The sequence below is a fragment of the Rattus norvegicus genome, chromosome 19 (genome assembly GCF_036323735.1).
Source record: "Rattus norvegicus strain BN/NHsdMcwi chromosome 19, GRCr8, whole genome shotgun sequence".
Classification (NCBI taxonomy): Eukaryota; Metazoa; Chordata; class Mammalia; order Rodentia; family Muridae; genus Rattus; species Rattus norvegicus.
The window spans coordinates 49,031,150-49,039,504 of NC_086037.1; the positions used below are offsets into that span (position 1 = coordinate 49,031,150).

An 8,355-nucleotide genomic window follows, 5' to 3' on the forward strand; every position below is an offset into this window, starting at 1 on the left:
TTAGAGTCTGACCAATTCAGAAGAGGATGTTCAAAACCAGTCATTGGTCTGAGCACAGGGACCCCAATGGAGGAGTTAGGAGAAGGACTGAAGTAGCTGAAGGGGATTGATACCCCATAGAAAGAACAACAATATCAACCAACCAAAACCCCTGGATCTCCCAGGAACTAAACCACCAACCAAAGAGTACACATGGCTCTAGCTGCATATGTAGTAGAGGATATCCTTATCTGGCATCACTGGGAGAGGAGGCCTTTGGTCCTGTGGAGGCTTGATGTACCAGCATAGCGGGATACTAGGCTGGTGAGATGGGAGTGGGTAGGTGGATGGGGGAGCACCCTCATAGAAACAAGGGCAAGGAGTATGGGGTAGGGGGTTTGCAGAGGGGAAACTAGGAAGGGGATATTTGAAATATAAATAAATAAAATAACCAATAAAAATATCTCAGTCATCCCCCAAAATGTGAAACTATTACATTAAATAAAACCACCAAAGACTATGAAAAGAACTTCTCTAATGCAGTACAATGTTTACTAAATAATAATAACTATGTAAGCAGAATATACCAAAGAGCAAAACTCAAAAAACCTCCTAAATTGAAAGCAATATATACAAACAGAGATCAGTGTGCTTACATGACCAATACCAGTAAGTATGAGACACACACACAGACAGACTTGACTCATATAGAAGGAAATCAAGAGCCAGGGAAAAACTAAGGCATAAAATGTTGACTCTGACCTCCAGGATTGCCCTTCCCTGCTCTCAAAGGTTTTGCTTTAAGTGCCAAGTCTGTTAAAATTGGTAGTCCTGCAGCATGAAAAGTTTCACTTGTTTAAAAGATAGAAAAACATCTGAGCAGCTAATTTTCTCTTATTATATAATTGTTACATATAATATTTATATTTCATTATAGTTTTTTACTTTATTAACATACTGAGTTTATTTCACATGTATATTTGTCTCCCTACCATTTCCACATCTGACCACCACTACTACTATGTCCTATCATAGCATTCCATACATACTTAAAACCAAGTAAAGGGTGAAGTTCCATCCTTGAAAACTAAACAGGTATTTTAGACAACACATTTTTGGCAATTGAACCTGGACAACCTTTATCAAACACAGTAGGGAAAGTTCTCACTTTGCATCATAAAAAGGACAGCCAGATAGCAACTATTACAGAAGTGAAGTAAGACAGAATTATTTCAAACTGTTTAAACCATTTTCTTAAAGAGACCTCCTCCACTGCCAGAGATCTTGAATAGCCTCCTGATCAGTCATCCGGAAACAATTCTTCACATAATTAATGAACTTGACCTCCACTTTGGGAAGAGAACCACCTTTTTCTATACTTGCTTGCATTTTTGCCTTAATGTCTTCTACAGAACTAGGTCCTTTGGGTGTTTGGGGAGTTTTTTCCTGTTTTTTGAAGGACTCTTGACCCTTTAACCTTGGTGTTGATGGTTTTAAATCTTTCCCATTTTGGTTTGATTTTTGTGCATTTTTGGCTGGGGTATCTCATACAGATTTCTTCACTGGAACCTTTTCTTCAGTTTCCTCTTCATCAAAATCATCATCCTCATCTTCATCATCCTCATCATCATCTTCATCAAGCTTTACTTTTTTTCTGTGGGACTTTGTTACCACATCCGGGAACAGATCTCTTTCCAGACATGCCTAACAGTTTTACATCTTCCTCATCTTCGTCTTCTGACTCTGCATCTTCCTCTACAGCTACTAGGTGCTGTCCACTTATGTGCACAAGCCCTGAACCACACATCAACCTCAAGACGACAGGTGGTGTAATTTCGAAGCCCCCAAGGGAACCTGTTGGTTGTACAGACATTTTCAAAGTTGCCAGTGTACTTTAATTGGGCTGCCTTCATAGTTCATTGCTTCTGCCTCTACGATGTGTAACTCATCTTTTGCCCCTGCTCCTAAACTGACCGTTCTTAATGATAACTGGTGCTCATTTTCATCATTTATCCACTTTAAAGTGATAGTCTTTGTCAGCCTTTAGCTCACAACCAAAAAGGTAGTTCTGAGGCCTAAGAGGGCCCATGTCCATGTCCATCCAGTCTTCCATGAGGTGGAGGCGCGCACTTCAGTGTGTGAGAAGCCGGACGGAAAACAGCTACCTACTGTTCTGCAGAATGGAATCACACAGGACGGAATCACGCCAAGGATCATTATATTTTATAATTATATAATAACGCATATTGTATATAGCATTATATAATTAAATAATTTTATATAAAATATGTGTGCTTGCATAATATATAATGTAAATATATAAATATATATTTATACAAATAAACTCATAAATAAAATATATTTTGAATAATATATACTTAATATATTTTAATAATATATACATATGCATATAAATATATATTTAATTTATATTATACATAATGTAAATTCACTCATAAATTTATGTATATTATATTATATAATATTATATGGTGGTACATTCATCTTGCACTATTCTTTATATATGACATTATATATAACTTATTCATAAATATATATTATATAATTACATATAATATATACGATTTGTGTAATTATTATAGAATAAATTCAAACTATTTTATGTAACACTCCTGTTACAGACAAATTAGTTGGGTGTCCTCAATATTTTGAAATCTGAATCAGAGTCAAAATTTAGTAACAAGGTTGGGGATTTAGCTCAGTGGTAGAGCACTTGCCTAGCAAGCGCTGAGGCCCTGGGTTCGGTCCCCAGCTCCAAAAAAAAAAAAAAAAATTAAAAAAAATTAGTAACAAAATGTAGAAACATTTAGTAATTAATTTATAGGTTGCAGAAATATAAATCCGACCTATAGAAACTAGTTGTCCTTATACATGTGAAGTACCAGGCTAGGAGATTATGATCCATCATAGATAAAACAGTTAATCTAATCGACAGCTAATATAAGAAATAAGCATAAAGTACATGGAAATTTCTGTTGGTATTCTACTTCGGGCACAACAAGAATAGTTCAGTGGGAGTGTGAACCCTTGCCTACTACCTTCAAACTGTTCCCAGATATTTATTCCACAGAGCAGCCTTGACTGTAGTGAAATGGAAAGATTCTAACTATCTAAAGCAGCGTTATACCCCTATTCTGAAAGGTCGGTTATGAGCACACATTCAGATGAGTATAAGATAACTGATGTCTCTGCATTCAACAGAATAAGGCACACAAGAAGGAAGCTCTGTGGGGAGGTTCATATCACATTTGCCTCAGCAGATCAGATGTGGCATGTGGAAACAGTGTATGTATGTATGTATGTATGTATGTATATATATATAATATACATATTATATATATTATATGTATATATAATATACATATTATATATATTATATATGTATATATATTGGCTGTGAGGTCAAATGAAAAAGAGAATCAGGAAGAAAAACAACAAAACAATGTTTTACAATCACTCTCCTAATTTTTATAATAAAATATATGATACACATTTTACTATTACTATTCCCACCATTTCAGGCAGTGATTCTTCGTTTTCCATCTTGAAGCAACTCAGGGAAACTACCCCTCTACCATCTACCTACTTGATTATGTCTGCCCTGTGTGCTCAGAGAAGTGTGATTACAGGATTTGTCTCTGTACCTGACTTCTATCATTTAGCATCCTTTCTTCAACATTCTCTATGTTATAGCACATGTCAGATGGGATGACATAGTGTGGTGTGTGTATAACTTGATGTGTGTTCACGTTTTAGCTATCACAAATGTTGCTATGAACATGAGGTTGTTTCATATCTCTAAGACTCAGATTTCAATTCTTTTGAATAAAGTCAGAAATGAAAATTCTAGATCAGTTGGTAAAATTGCATTTTGCTATGTATGAGCATGTATACATGATGATGTATAATAGCACTTAGTGCAGTGTAAGACAAAAAGAGGATAGGAAATTTGGAAGCTATGGTGTGGGATCTGGGAGTAGTGGAAGGGGAGAGTAACATTTCTCAAATACAAGAATAAAAAAATATCCACTATTCTTATGAACCTTTGTTTATATCAATCTGTATTAGAAAATGTCAAAGTAAAGAAACATAATATTCCTTTGATTTCTTTTCAGAGTTGAAAGTAATTGGGAAAAATGGAAGAAAGTTACAGTAAATTTCTAATTAGTAGCAACAAGAAATCTTTTAAAAAAGACAGATAGCTGACAAATATTTATGCTAAAGTAAAGATACATGTGACACTGTGTATCGTTTCTGGAACAAGAAAAATCCACTGCAGAAAACCAAGCTTTATCGAGTCTTGGATTAGGCTCAATGAAAGCAAGGAACTACTAAGAAGCAAATCGCTAAGACTTTACACTCCTCTTTTTAAAAAGTATTAGAAATGTAGAAGTAATAGTCCTACTCTATAAAATCAGGTAATTTAATAAGCTTTATGTGTTATATATGCATCATCAGCACTTTACATAAATTATACTTAGAATAGAGTGTGTGTGTGTGTGTGTGTGTGTGTGTGTGTGTGTGTATCAGTAGTATCAGTAGTTGACTTAAAGAATTGCCCTCTGCCCTTCCGGTCTGAATCAGTGTCCTGAGCTCACTTGGGCGCTGGCTCCACACCCAGTCCCACAACACCCAGAGGAAGCTAGACTCTGAGGTGCTCCAACACACCCAGGATCAGAGATGAAGAAGTCACAACATCTGCCCCAACACCCTGAGTAACTGGGTCCCTCAGGATATAGGGAAGCAGGAACCTCCACCTGGGGTTCCTTCTGTTAGCCTTCTGTCTAAGCTCTACCCCCAGAGTTAACTAACAACAGCCAGGTATGCTCTACTCCACAGTTTCCTGGCAAAAGCCAGATATGTCTGACACTATAAAAGGGACTGCTTGCCCCTCCTCACTCTCTTGCTCCCTCTTGCTCTTGTCCTTCCTCTTGCTCTCTTGCTCTTCCTCTTGCTCTCTTGCTCTTACCCTCTTTCCCTTTTGTCCCTTCTCTCCCCATTCCCATACCCATTTCTCTCCACATGTTCATGGCTGACCTCTACTCTTCTCTTTCTCTACTTCCCCTTTTCTCTCTTCCTCTCTTTTCCCTCTCTTACCCCACCCCCTTGTCTCCATCTTTCCAATAAACTTCCTCCACATGAGACCATGTTGACCTGGTGTGGTTTGTCCAGACCTGAATCATGATTTCCATCCCAATACCTTCCAGTTTAAACCTCCACCCAGAGTAGCTGACTCTTCCCCCACTCCTACAACACACAGAGGGAAATCTAATCCCCGGTGCTCTTAAATGCCCGGTATTGACTTCTAGGAAATCAGACACAATCAGGAGCACTGGAGCTCTGACACACTGAAGATCACAGTGAGGTTACAACATTTTTCCCAGGCAGGTAGAATTGAAGACCCAGAAAGGAACCCACACACCTACGGTCACTTGATCTTTGACAAAGGAGCTGATACCATCCAGTGGAAAAAAGACAGCATTTTCAACAAATGGTTCTGGTTCAACTGGCAATTACCATGGAGAAGATGCAAATGGATCCATTCTTATCACCTTGTATAAATCAAGTCTAAGTGGATCAAGGATATCTAATAAAATGAGATACACTGATATTAATAGAAGAGAAAGTGGGCAAGAACCTCAAACACATGGGCAGCAAGGAAAATTTCCTAAACAGAACACAAATGGCTTATGCTCCAAGACAAGAATCAACAAATGGGAACTCACAAAACTGAAAGGCAAAGGACATCAATAAGACAAAATGGCAAACAACAGAATCCTTACCAATTCAATATCCCATCGAGGGCTAATATCTAATATATACAAAGGACTCAAGAAGATAGACTCCAGAGAATCAAATAATTCTATTAAAAAATGGGCTACAGAGCTAAATAAAGGATTTTTAAGTGAGGAACATCGAGTGGCAAAGAAGCACCTAAAGTCATGTTCAACATTCTTAGTCAATAGAAACCAATACAACCTCAAGATTCTACTTCACACCAGTCAGAATAGCTAAGAACAAGAACTCAGGTGACAGCAAATCCTGGGGAGGATGTGGAGAAAGAGGAACACTCCTCCATTGTTGGAGGTATTGCAAGCTGGTACAACCTCTCTGGAAATCAGTCTGATGGTTCCTCAGAAAACTGGACATCAGTAACCAGCTATACCACTCCTAGGCATATACCCAAAAGATGTTCCAACATACAACAAGGATACAAGCTCTACTATGTTCATAGCAGTCTTATTTATAATAGAAGCTTGAAAGAACCCAGATGTCTGTCAACAGTGGAATGGACACAGAAAATGTGGTACATTTACACAATAAGTACTACTCAGCTATTGAAAACACACAAATTTTTTTTGGCAAATGAATGGAACTCACCATCCCGAGTGAGGTAACCTAGTCACAAAAAAACACACATGGTATGCATTCACCGATAAGTGGTTATTAGCCCCAAAGCTGGAAATACTCTACATACAGTTCACAGACCATATGAAACTCAAAAAGAAGGAAGACCAAAAGGTGGATGCATCAGTCCTTCTTAGAACAGGGAACAAAATACTCACAGGCGGAATTATAGGGACAAAGAGTGGAGCAGAGACTGAAGGAAAGGCCATCCAGAGACTGCTCAACCTAGGGATACATTCCATATGCAGCCACCAAACCCAGTCGCTATTGCTGATACTAGGAAGTGATTACTGACAGGAGCCTAATATAGCTGTCTCCTAAAAGGCTCTGCCAGAGCCTTACTGATACAGATTAAGATCCTTCAGCTAACCATCAGACTGAGCACAGGTAACCCAATGGAGGAGTTAGAGAGAGGACTAAAGTAGCCGAAGGGGTTTGCAACCCCACAGGAAGAACCGACCAGAACCCCTAGAGCTCTGAGGAACTAAACCACCAACCAAAGAGTACACATGGGGATGTCCCATGACTACAGCTTCATATGTAACAGAGTATGGCACTGTCTGGCATGAATAGGAGGAGAAGCCCTTGGTTCTGTGAAGGCTCATTTCCCAAGTGTAGGGGAATGCCAGAGTGTTGAGTTGGGAGTAGGAGGTTTGGAGGGGGTCATGCTCCTAGAAGAAGGGATAGGGGCAATGGGAACAGGGGAAACGGGGCAAGAGGATAACATTTGAAATGTAAATACATAAACTATCCAATAAAAAAGGCTTGCTAAACAGATTACAGTTGCAGGAACTCACTCGTTTGCATACTTAAAAATCCCATAAAATACAAAACCAGAAGCCATAATTTTTGCACAACATGACTGTAGGGTAAATATAAAAATAAAAAGATAAAAGATAAAATTAAAAGAATAAAATCAAAAGCCCTGACATGACATTATGAGACTTGACACTCCAAAGATGTTCTTGAGTTCATTTTCTGCTGTTCATCTGTTGCTAGATCCTTATCCTTATCCTTAAGAGTAGTTTGTTTCGGGGCTGGGGATTTGGCTCAGTGGTAGAGCACTTACCTAGGAAGCGCAAGGCCCTGGGTTCGGTCCCCAGCTCCAAAAAAAAAAAAAAAAAAAAAAAAAAAAAGAGTAGTTTGTTTCCTAAGAGTGAGCCCCTTGGAGAAAGCCAAATTTTCACTCGCAAGTGGAGATACCTTCTGGGTTAGGGAATGGAGGCTTGTGTCCACTTTTCCTTTAGCTCTAAGACTCTAGTGAAGATGCCTGCAGGCCCTCTGCATGCTGCCTCAGTATCTGTGATAATCATGCTGTGTTTAGAAGACCTGTCTCCTTGGTGTTCGCCATTTATCCTCTTTTCAGGAAATGCAGGGATGGGGGATGGAGCAGAGACTGGGAGAATGGCCAACCAATAACTGACCCAACACCAGACCCATCCCATGGGCAAGCACCAATCCCTGATACTATTAATGATGCTCTGTTACGCTGGCAGACAGGAGCATGTTTCCTCTGAGAGGCTCCACTCAGCAGCTAACTCAGACAGATACAGGAACCCGCTGCCAAACAGTAGATGGAGCTCTGGGACTCTTATGAAGAGGTGGGGAACAACTGAGAAAGCTGAAGGAGTAGCAACTCCACAGGATGGCCGTTCCTTCTGGCTCTTCCACTGTTTCTAGCACCTCTTCTGCTGGCTTTCCTGAACTCTGAGTGGGAGATTCAGATTTGATAAAGAAGGAAACCTCTTCTAGGGCTGGATGTTCAGAGATCTTTCTCTCCCTGTCTCTCTGTATCTCTCTCTGTATCTCTCTCTCTCTCTCTCTCTCTCTCTCTCTCTCTCTCTCTCTCTCTCTCTCTGCATATTGTCTGGCTGTGTTCATCTTAGTCTTGAGACTGGGTCTCTCACTGAACCTGGAGAAGCAAGTTTCTGCTAGTCTAACTGCTCA

At 39.3% G+C, this 8,355-nt stretch overlaps 1 pseudogene; it reads right to left on the reverse strand.

Moving 5' to 3' along the window:
- Positions 1-922: 922 nt before the first annotated feature.
- Npm1-ps15 (nucleophosmin 1, pseudogene 15) lies at positions 923-2,191 on the reverse strand (annotated as a pseudogene).
- Positions 2,192-8,355: the final 6,164 nt, after the last annotated feature.